Source organism: Homarus americanus, unplaced genomic scaffold (genome assembly GCF_018991925.1).
Source record: "Homarus americanus isolate GMGI-L3 unplaced genomic scaffold, GMGI_Hamer_2.0 scaffold39155, whole genome shotgun sequence".
Taxonomy (NCBI): Eukaryota; Metazoa; Arthropoda; class Malacostraca; order Decapoda; family Nephropidae; genus Homarus; species Homarus americanus.
In genome coordinates, this window is record NW_024737042.1 from 320,827 (window position 1) to 333,292 (window position 12,466).

Genomic DNA, 12,466 nt, shown 5'->3' on the forward strand with positions numbered 1-12,466 from the left:
CTAGCCTACATACACCTCAGATACTTATATGTACCTGGCAACACTTCTTTTCATGAATTTAATTTGTATTATATAAATGACAACTAAAAATGGCTATGAGCTTAAGTCACGAACAAGTTGGCAAGCGATTTCTGAGGTAGATAATCTTATTTTTTGTTAAATGACCTTGAACTTGAACAGCTTCAAGGCTTTAGCATTAACTACCGGATGGGTTAATAAACGAGATCAATCATACTATCAGCTGTCAGCTTGGGCCATATACCGACTCATACTGCCAAGCAAACGTCATGCAGCAAGATGTCATTCAGAGCACTCCAAATAACCTACCCTAGTATCAATGTGACCCGTGTCCCTATGACCCCGGTGATAACTAATCGGTAAAGAGCTTGTTGTCTTAACTCCACCTCGGGAATATGCCTACATTTTACGATAAATTGACCACTAGTATTGTGACTTACCTTCCTCACGGTGGCACAGCCTTCACTCGCAAACCCGGCAGGAATTGGTTAGATCTATATATAATCTTGGCTGAGAGTGACCACTGAGCCCGCCGAGAGCGTCGTCCGCTCCACCAATCAGCTGATGCGGCCATTACTAGCACCCAGCCGCGGGTTTTGACTTCATTTACTACTAATACTCCTTGATACTTACGTATATAATTCATCTCAAGGCCAAAAGCTGGTAAGAAATCAGGGATACTAGAACACGCCCTCACCTTATCAGTGCTGAAGGGACACTGAAGGTGACCTTGTGGTATATACGATAGAACGTCTGCGCACGACCACTCACTGCCAGGAGTCTGGGGCGTGTAAGATAAATCACTGTTTTTAATATATCTTTATGATTATAGTTAAGAAATAAAACAATATTTCATGAAGCAGTGTTTATATTTTGCTTGAAAATGTGAACTTTTTTTTAACATATATTAAGGTATATTTCACATATTTTAAAGAAAACATAACAAAGATCATCGTACAGAACACCTACGATGATGCAATTGGTATATTTTATTCACACAATTCACTATTAAGACTTATGTTCGGCAGCTTTGTTATAAAGAAAATGATCTAAGAAATATTTTGTTTTGTAGTGATCGATCATTATTGTATTTCATAGAGCATATAAACTTAATATAATTTTGCTTAATCTAGCAAAAAGGGACTGCATGCAGTTTATCACGTGAACATTGAGATGCAGGTATACTGTATGTACTCTTGAACAATGTACGATGAAAACTGAATTATATTTGTTTTGTTTTTCTTTTTAACATTAATGATAGGCTTAAAGAATATGAATACATGTCTACAAATTATGCGGTGTGATCATTATTGATTATTATTAGAAAAAAAAGCACCCAAGTTCATGTCATTAACATGATGCATTGGATATATCTATCAAGTGGATATTTTCGTCGGCCTTTTGAAAGTTGAAATGATAGCTGCTGCTTTACATAATATCCTTTCTTCGCCACTGATTGGCTTGTTATCCGACTGGGCGATCGATCACTATGTGCAGTTCAGTACTAGTACTGTGCTCGCCACGATGGTTACGGATCCCTTAACTGGGTTAACAGTACACGCGTGAGCAAGCACATACGCATAATGTAGATGGCAATCATATGCACACGTAAGGCCGCACAACACATACGGGTACGGTGCATATGTTGGGTCCAAAGATCGAAAACCAAGCACAACGCGTTGAGGGTGTTTTCAAAAGAACCAAACCTAATCAAACTCAACCCAAACAAACGTAACCTAACTTAAACTTACCTGACCTGTAGCAAAAGTTCGCTTTCTGGTTATTTTCCAAACAACCGCTACATGTTGTGGTTAGTTTTCATTCTTTGAGCCCAGCACAAACATTCACCCTGCCCTTTTCCTCCACCCCGCTTTCTCCCTCTTTATTCATGTACGTACTGTACAGTATACATACTATTACAGACAAGAAATAAAGAGGAAGGAACTATTACACTAAATGTTTGTTTACATTTGGGAAGAATACTGCCAGGGGTGGATCCAGGAATATCAAAAGGAGGGGTCCAAGAAGTTGTGGGTGGGAGAACATGGTGAGCACAGTGAGCCAACCCAGCTGGGGGGTTTTGCTTAAGTTATCAATGAATACCGTATTTATTATTAATGTCTGTACATGTACTACGTGTTCATACTCAAATTTGAATTGTAAATGCCTTGTATAAATAAAACCTATAGATGAAAGAAACAGCGACGTTCGTACAGGCATGTCACGCACCCTGTAACGCGAGTAAGCAGAGAGAACATGCTTGACCTTGGGAGGTGCCGTGCAGAGATCAAGGTCGAAACAGGACAGTAGCGGCTTGCCTTGACTGCGGCCCCGGGTTCAAGTCCCAGGGACGGATGTGAGAAGAGTGTTATCCAGTAATTACACTGGGCGATGAAGGTAACAAAGAATAGATCAACCGTACGATTAGCGAAAAGCGATAGAAATTATAAATTAGATTAAGAAACTTAACCTCTTGTATATCTACAGTTTTCTTTGTTCCCGGTTATGTGGTTTTTACTGTAAGTCCTCTGGTTGTTGTGGGGCAACTTCCACTGCGAAGTAGTCCACCAGCTAGAAGGATACTCCAGAATCATATATTCGGTTATAATGCGTGGGGCACTAGAATGAAAAACAGGACGTCCGTGCCGTCAAGAGTGTAAGATGACTGGAGATCAATAAGACATGTCTGGGGAGTGGCCACCACTACCCTGCGCCAACCATGTCAATGAGACCTTATACTATAGTGAAACTTTGAGTATCTGTTCGTTTAATTCATGGCTCTACTGGGTGTGTATAAACTCCCTTTTCAGGCAAATGAGTGTACTTCTGTATGTTCTCCATTCTCAGTCAGTGATACCACCTTTTCATTTCAGTAAATCAGGGCATTTTGCTGTAGAAGCAAACCTAATCTAGGACCTTATCAAAATCACCCTTAGGACTGATCTACTGTAACAAATCTATTTCGTTTAGTTATTTTTTTATCAGTTTAATGTTAGGGTAGAGGTTAGGTTATGGAAAAGTCTAATGTTCACTAGATCATGACAAACTTTTGGACAGGAATAAAACTAACAAAATTGTGGCCGCGGAGTTATATACGAATACCATAAAAAATCCCTTCTTTGTACAAGGTGTACAAGGGAATACTGTAAATACATGTAAAGTGTTTAAGACCTGAATTTTTAGTTAAAAAATGCCAAAACTTAGTTGTTGAAATGCAGTAATACATTACTGTATAACATTAACATTTCCAGAAGAGGAACTTAAACATTGATTTAAAAAACATACCGTACGTGTTGTATTTATGCATTTCTTAATAATCATAAACCTATTTTAGCAGCTAAGGAACGTAATGCAGATATATTTCATGTCTCTTTCCACTTTCTAGAATCTTGTCAAATTACGTCCGGGTGGCTACTCCGTTCTAGCACATTGATCAGTGCTATGTTCCCTCAAACAAAGTTTACCATGTTGAAGGTTGACTCATAAAAGCAATCCCCATAACAGTAATTTACTGTCTATCTTTAAGTCAAATAGGCACCCTCAAGAAACTACAGTAAGTGTGACGGACTTACAGGGTAGGAGAGGGGGGAAGATGGGCGAGGCTTGACTGGAATGGACGAAACATGACTGGAACGTTCCCATACAAATCATTATATTTTTGTTTTATAATACAGTAGTTGCGTGTGTAGGTAGTTGTGTTTCCTCGTTACGTACAATTGTTTGCTGTGGTACCTGATAGTTCATGTATTTTTCCAGTTAATAATTACAGGATATTTGTAAGTTTAAGCAAGTGTATACGTTAAGTGTTTGAACAATGTCAATAATAGTAAATATATCTTTATTTGCTATTGTGTCAACTTATCAAGCATCTGATTAGGCTACTGATCAAGTTGGTGACATTTGGTACACAAAAACTGTTGCCTAAGCTGAATCAGTCGATGCCCCTAACTATCACTACATTCCAGCAGTTTCCCCCAAAGAATATTTCTATCGCACCATCACAATCCCTTTAGTTGAACTCGAAATTCGTTTCTCGCCAGCTCTTCTGGGGCTCTCTCTTATTCCATCTTTATTGATGAATGACTCAGTACAGAGTCGATGGTCAGTGATCTTCCTTCACCAGAGTGTCTTTAAACAGAACTGGAGTGACAATTTTTATTTTCATCCTGCTGTTCGCCACTGATTGGCTCGTTAGCCGATTGGGTGGTCGGTCACTTCTCTTCTGTTACGCACTGTTGGCAACTACTAGACATGTACTGGCTCCTGGATGTATCTGTACCTGCACCAGTATTGGTCAAGTCTGGTCTTGAAAGAGCTCACACTCGGTGCCGTCACAGCACTGGCAGATTATTCCAAAAGTTTACAATTCTCAATCCGAAAAAGTGTGGCACCAGAGATGGAATGCTTCGGAGCCTGACTGCTCAACTCCCCGACAGTTACACTGAAGGAACCCTCCCCTTTATTTTATACGAACAAATACTCCAATTTACTTCTTGTGAAAATCAGGCAAATAAATTATTGGGTCTTATAAGAAGGTCGTTCATATATCTAGACGGTCCGTCCCTCGTAACGATCTTCGAGGGTGAAGAGCTTCCCCATCTGGAATACTGTCACCCCGTCTGGTCCCCGAGATATGCTAGGGACTGTCAGTTGGTTGAAAATGTTCAAAGGAGGGCCACCAGACTGGTGCCGGCACTTCGGCACCTCAGCTACCCTGAGAGATTGGAGCGCCTGAACTTGCTTAGCTTATACTACAGACGGGCAAGGGGTGACCTAATTGAGGTGTATAAGCATCTCAAGGGGCACTACTCAGTCGAGTGTCCTTACTTGGAGCTGGCGGACGCTCACCCCACAAGGGGTCACAGCTCAAGATTGAAGAAGCCGCAAGTCCAAAAAACTGTGAGGGCAAACCTTTTCGGAGTGAGAGTTGTGAACTCTTGGAACAATCTACCAGAAAGTGTTGTGACGGCACCGAGTGTGAGCTCTTTCAAGACAAAACTTGACCAACACTGGAGCAGGTTCAGGTACATTCAGGAGCCGGTGCATGCCCAGTACTTGCCAACAGTGCGCAACAGAGACGTGACCGATCGCCCAAGCGGCTAACGAGCCGATCAGTGGTGAAGAGGATAAAAGGAAAAACAATGTGAGCGTGTAGCGTACTGTAATGTGGCCAGTAGTCAATTCTCTTTAGATGTCTATTTTCTCTTTGTATGGCCACACAAACGTACGTACATGTAGATATCTCACACTCAGGAATGAGGTAGAATAGAAACTCACAATGCGTTTTCTGTATATATATATTGTTGTACAGAGCAGTGTTAAGGAGTTACTAGGTGAGGAGTAGCTTGCCCAGAGTTCCTGTAGGGCGAGGAGCTCTCTGAGGAAGCTGGGTGGTGAGGCGCTGGAGAGAGATCTTGCTGGTCCTGTAGGTCAGAGTAGAATGGTCTCCCTGGCCAGCCATGGCCGTATTTATACAATTTACGAGGATCAAGATTTGGGGTGAGCGTAGCGAGAGGGCCAATCACAGAGGAGGAGGCCAGGCACACCCGGCACTCTGGTCCTAGCGTTGCTACGTGTGCGTCCGCACTGGAGAGTAGGTCTATGAGGCTATGACCCAATGTCCTACAAATATGATTAAATGGTTGTCGCCTTGGTGAATGTTTATAAAAGCATATACAAAGACATAAATAAATGAGCTCGAACTCATCTAAGGTGGATGGAAATAGTAGATATTTTGGATGATAAAACAGCGTCAGCCACTACATGATTTCTTCATATTAGCTAAGTGAAATTACTGCCACAGTATCAGTGATCGCAGTGTTTTTACCCTTCTTTTACCCTTTCCTTTCATGCCCTGCTCACTAACAAGTAATTTATAACTGAAGGATAGCCCCCAAAGAAGAAAAATACTACAATGTTGTCGCTTAGATTTTATTATTCAGTATCACCCAAACAACATCTGAAAAATTGGTGCAATTTCATTAAGTCCTTCTGGAGCTGACGGTCTCCTCCACCTTTACCTAAAATCGAAACGACAATGCACAGGTTTGGAGGTTAGGTAGGTTAGGTAGCCTAGATCAGGTTTTAATGGATTTTATGCATTATCGCTTCCATTTTCGTGTTCAATATCATGCAAACAGTATCTCCAGAAATTTTGGTTCAAATCGTTCAAAACCATTTTATTTCTGGTGTTTTCCTCCACCTTTACCTGAAATAATATAGCAGTGTAATATAGGCTTACCTTTCAGACATGGCAGTTATAACGTTGGTATTGCTCCATTCTTAATCCTTACAAGTCTTCTTGGAACTGGTAGTCCAAGCAGTTTATATTTCAAGTTCTCCTCAAGCGCACTAGCCTCAAAATGCAAGCTGCGTATTTGGGCATTTTCACCATTTATAAAGTCCTTCCTCTTGCACAAGTGAATCCATCTTCTTTTCAGTTCTTTATCCTTCGGAAAAACATGGAAAGTTATATCACCCGTTTTTAATTTGTGATAAACAGTACACCCAAAAACTAACCAAGTGCTTGGCATGTTTGTTATTGTTGACTTGTGTAGTAGTAGTGGCGTCAAGAGCACCAAGACCAAGAGGTTTCGTTGTCTTTGATGCATTAGCAGACCTTGACCACCGCAAGATGCTGTTTACTTGTACTGTAGTCTGCACTCTGCTGGTATTGGTGGTGTCATCTGCAAGAAGAGCAATTGCCAATGTATTTTTTTTCCGGGGATTAGCCCACCGGGCACAAGTCGCTGACCCACAGCAATTTATGGTTATTCGGTACCTTATTCTTGTGTTATATTAGCTCTTGCTTCTATATGCTTTCACTTGCAACTGTCTATATGCCAGTTTATATTTTCAATGTATTTTAAATAGCTGTGATAACGCAGAGGAGGGTGAAGCTGTAATGGATTCCTCCCCTACAAGCACCGAACATTCTCGAATGCCCCAGCCTACGCCTCCAGAGCCGCCTACGGAGCGGGGGTCAACTATCAACCCACGCCTACCCCCGCCTTATAAGGACTGACACCGCTGTGACCACCCTCTTTTCTACCCAGTGCCACCAGCAAGCAACACCTCCTCCTCCGCGCCAGCCTGGCGGCTCCCGCTCCCGCCGGCGACCTAGGCGTCCCTCAAGCCGCGTGCCCTCACTCTGGGCACCCTCACCACCCAGCTCTCTCTACTCAACGCTTATTACCATGCTACCTACCCAGCAACAAGCTGCATTGTACATCCAATACAACATGTATACAGTGAGCACATTGAGAGTTTCCTTTCTCCATCCCATCCTGAGTGTGAACCAATATCTCATAACCCTACAAATGGTGAACCCCGGAGATTCGCACTCACACAGGATGGAGGAGAAACTGAACACTTTCCCAGTCTTCAAGCAACATGGAAGACTGGCTTACCCACGCAGAGGCAGCTCTCATCGGCTCTTCAACTACTGTCTCTACACCGCAGGTTAGACACCCTAGAGCAGCTCTGCTACTCGAAACAGGCAGCCGCTCCTCTTCCTGCCCCAAGCACCACGTCCTACCGACCCCAACACACCCGTCCTGCATCAGACGCCGCCCCCGGCCCAGCAGTACCCCCTACCGCTCCTCCTGACGCGGCCCCTGCTCCTGACGCTGACCCACACACCCCTCTTTTCTCCCCCGGGTACCCCCTGCTACTGTCATGCACCCTGCTGCTGTTATGTACCCTGCAGCTGTCATGGACACACTTCCTGACGCAGCCCCTACTCCTGACCCAGGCCCACACACCCCAGCAGGCGCATCTGAGGACTCTGTACCTGTCGCGAGGGAAGCACAACATTCATCGCCTCCACAACCCTCCTTCCCCCTCCTTTCTCCCACAGATCTCGTGTATCTAGACAGAACTGTCCCCCCCTAGCGGCCGGCTCATCCACGCCCTCGTGTCTCACATGTGGCATGCACCGCCCGTTCTGCCTCACATGTGGCACGCAACCCTGCCAACCTCCAGCCTCCCGCCGCGCCCGGAGGGGAAGGGGAGTATTGTAGTGGATTCCTCCCCTACAAGCACCGAACCCTCTCGAATGCCCCAGCCTACGCGTCCAGCGCCGCCTACGGAGCGGGGGTCAACTATCAACCCACGCCTACCCCCGCCTTATAAGGCCTGACACCACTGTGACCACCCTCTTTTCTACCCAGTGCCACCAGCAAGCAACACCTCCTCCGCGCCAGCCTGGCGGCTCCCGCTCCAGCCGGCGACCTAGGCGTCCCTCAAGCCGCGTGCCCTCACTCTGGGCACCCTCACCACTCAGCTCCTTCTACTCAACGCTTATTACCATGCTACCTACCCAGAAACAAGCTGCATTGTACATCCAATACAACATGTATACAGTGAGCACATTGTGAGTTTCCTTTCTCCATCCCATCCTGAGTGTCAACCAATATCTCATAACCCTACAAAGCTTCAAAAGCTTACAACCCTCCCCCCAGCAGTCATACGTCATCAAACATGGCCGTACCCATGGGCCAGTTTTGCTTTGGGTGTTGAGTCAGCGAAAAAAGACGCCATAGCTCATGTTATTATGAGTATCCAACCCCTGTTTCCTGTTACTGTCTCTTGTTCCCTTTCCCTTTCTAAATCCATTTTGATATTCAGATAACTCACTGTCTATTTTAAATTTTATTCTACTAAAAATTATTTTTATTGTAGCTTTGCAGGCATGACTTCTTAAGCTAATTGTTCTAAACTGGGTGAACTCTATGGCTCCTGGCTTTTAGGTAATGCTACAAATATTGAATATTTTAAGTAACTGAGGAGGTCTCATTTGAAGAATATAAAATTACATATTTTAGTCAAACATTTTATTCCATTCTTGTTGGAAGCTGATCAACCCCACAAACTTTATGATTTTTATTTTATTTTGCTCACATCTTCCTCAACTTCTGATTCCAGAATTAGTAGTTTGATCGTTATTTCCTTTTCGTTTCTTACCTCTACTCTATCCTTATCATTGTACAGTAATATGTATAGGTCTACGTACTCTGCCCATCTACTGTAATTTACTTCTTTTGCCTCAAACAGGATCTTATTGCCTTTTCTTTTAATAGTCCCACACCATTTATTTCCTTTCTTTGGTTATTTGTTGAGTCATTCTGTACTTTTATTTTTTGATTTATCGTTTTTCGTTTTATCGTCTTCGCCACTGATCGGCTTGTTAGCCGCTTGGACGGTCTGGTTTCTGTTACGAACTGTTGGCATGCACTGGCTCCTGAATGAACCTGAACCTGCTCCAGTGCTTATCAAGTCTGGTCTTGAAACAGTTCACACTCGGTGCCGTCACTACACTCTCTGGCAGATTGTTCCAAGAGTTCACAACTCTCACTCCGAAAAAGTTACCCCTCACAGCTTTTTAGGCTTGCGGCTTCTTCAACCTTGAGCTGTAACCCCTTGTGAGACGAGCGTCAGCCAATTCCAGGTAAGGAAACTCGACTGAGTAGTGCCCTTTGAGATGCTTATACACCCCAATTAGGCGCCCCCCCCCCCCCCCTTGCTCGTTTGTAGTATAAGCTAGGCAAGTTCAGGCGCTCCAATCTCTCAGGGTAGCTGAGGTGCCGTAGTGCAGGCACCAGTCTGGTGGCCCTCCTTTGAACATTTTCAATCAACTAACAGTCCCTAGCGTAACTCGGGGACCAGACGGGGTGACAGTACTCCAGATGGGGAAGCACTTCACTCTTAAAGATCGTTACGAGGGACGGACAATCTAGATATCCGAATGACCTCCAGGCAAATAAATTATGACCAATTTTGGAAGATGGGACGTATTAAATATTTTTGAGTATCCAACCCCTGTTTCCTGTTACTGTCTCTTGCCCTGTGAGGGCAAACTTTTTCGGAGTGAGAGTTGTGAACTCTTGGAACAATCTACCAGAAAGTGTTGTGACGGCACCGAGTGTGAGCTCTTTCAAGACCAGACTTGACCAACACTGGAGCGGGTTCAGGTACATTCAGGAGCCGGTGCATGCCCAGTACTTGCCAACAGTGCGTAACAGAGACGTGACCGATAAACCCAAGCGGCTAACGAGCCGATCAGTGATGAAGAGGATAAAAGTATAGAAGTAAAAGTATAAGTATAAGACCTACTATTGTAGTTTAGTTGCTTCTCACAATGGTCAGAGAACTTCAGTTCATTGTCAAGATAACACTGAGGTATTTTTCACATTCAGTCTCTATTAACAATAATGTGATGACACGTATAAGTGAAAAAAAGAATGTTTTCTTGGACAGTACAGAGTACAGTGCAGTATACACTTGAAGAGAATAGAAAATAGAAAGTAGATGGGTTGCAAATCAGAGAAATGCAAAAGATTTCAAGGTTGATAAATGAAAATTATAATAGATAGAAGGGAAAGTGTACTGAGAGAACAGAGGGTAAGGGAAAAATGCAACTGAAACACCCATACATACCCAAAAATCTTATAAGGGACTATATAATAATACAAGTGCATAATGTTATGAACGCTTTATTGAGAACTATTCAACACTGTTGTATCATGTTGCTCACAATAAATGCTAAATAATGACGTATTTAATGATTCCTCAACAAGAACAAACGTTGATGTGCACAAAAAACCACAGCAAAAAATATTGAGACCATTACAATGTACATAACGAAGCATTAAAAAAAAATATTCCTTCACATACGTACACAAGATAAAACAAAGAGTTGGGCTAAAAAATTATTTTCATTTTTATACTTAACAAGATTCGTTTTTTCTCTAATAATTTCATCCCTGGAACTATATGAAAATTGTAGTATGGAGAGCTGTATAAACGTCACTTGTGATCGTAAATTTCCTATCGCTGTTCAGAACATGGAAATTGGATAAAGAAGAAATCTATTTTCGACGTAGATAAGGTTAAAGGGAAACAATGCAGAGTTCGTAGAGGATACTTATGATGTGGAGTTTAAAAGTTATGGGTAGTACTTCACTGGCATTCTTGATGGTCATAATCAATAATGAACAATAATAAACTGGCTTCGGTCGCCCATGGGAGCGCTACCACGAGAAAAGTTGTGCTGTTGTTGACTCGCTTTTTGGACCGTTTTACACTTCAGTAGTACATCAGACCTCGGGTACAGCCTCAAAACATTATAATATCATTAATGTATATCATTCAAAAATTACTAACTTCACTTTCTAACTTTTACTGTTACCTTTTACTTCAGTTTTTTTCTTCCATATTTCAACTCGTCTTTTTTATCTTTTGCTGTTGGCCTTTTTCGGCCATCCTTACCCTTCAAAGTTAATTATAATTCCCTAACTTTCGCTTTTCTCTTTTGATTTCTACTTTTCTCCACAATCTGATTTTCTCCCATATGTAAAACTTGTTCAGACAATCCCTAGTCTTAGGAATCCTAAATTCATGGTGTAGGTAACTACTTCACTTACGTGATGGGCGGACCAGCATGCAGAATCATTAGTAAATGTTCTAAGCGTAACTGTTGGGTATTAGACGTGCAATTGACCGGTAGCCAAAAATCTATAGAAAGACTCTGCATGTGGCAGAGATAGATGGTAAAAGGCAAAATAATAACAATGACAATAATATAAAGAAGCACCTTTTCACAATAATGCCAAACAGTGATGATGACCACCAATGCAACAAGGTCCTAGCCATATTTTTTTGTATAGAAAAATATCATGGCAATAATGATTAAAAATAGTATAATCGAAATTTATTTAGAAATATATATCAACAACACCAATGACCATAGTATCCGTTGTTTCCAAGATGAGAAACAGTTTAAAGGCATTATTTTATGAGACCAATATGGTGTAGCGGTGGAGCCACCAGTGTGTAACAGCTGTAGGGCGAAGATGCAGGTGTTGAGTGGGGTCCCAATGCCCTCACCTGAGTCTCATATAATCTGAGCTGATATGAAACTTGAACCACAAAGGAACTCCAACAGCCAAGATGCCCTCAAAAGGCTTATGAACAGTCTTAATGAAACTTGAAATTATTCAGAACAAAACGAGACAGACTGACACAAAATGGGGGAACTAGATCAAAACGAAACTGAAGATAACCTGAACTGATACGACCTGGCAATTTCAAGATAAAGTTATACTGTACTTGAAAATGAGATCCATAATGAGACACAAGAAATCTTGCATTTGCCGTATCACAACTGAGATCAACCTAGTCTAATTCATCTGAAATTTCATTTTCGATCACCTGAAGACAATGGGGATGTAACCTGGACTATCTCAACAGGAATTTAGTGATCAACGTTTAGGAAATACTGTATCTAAAATTATTAAAAATTATAAGAATTTATAGTTACTACAGAAAACTCAGTACATTATTGTAAGACTTTATTTTTTTACAAAATTCTTGCGTGTTCTTCATCTCTGCTAATAAAAGACATTAGTAAACTTTTTTTTTTTAACTAAAAAGAATTTTATCACTTAAG

General features: G+C 42.1%; 1 protein-coding gene across 11 annotated transcripts in view; it reads right to left on the reverse strand.

Moving 5' to 3' along the window:
• The window catches only part of LOC121872551 (ATP-dependent 6-phosphofructokinase-like), an 86,803-nt gene extending 86,214 nt beyond the window's left edge, over positions 1-589 (reverse strand). For 8 of the 11 annotated variants that reach the window (XM_042375346.1, XM_042375340.1, XM_042375343.1 and 5 more), the window contains exon 1: positions 459-588. The gene's annotated coding sequence lies outside the window, so the exon portion shown is untranslated. Of the gene's footprint in view, positions 1-458 lie in introns of all 11 variants that reach the window. The other 3 variants (XM_042375349.1, XM_042375347.1, XM_042375339.1) reach the window with 2 other exon arrangements.
• Positions 590-12,466: the final 11,877 nt, after the last annotated feature.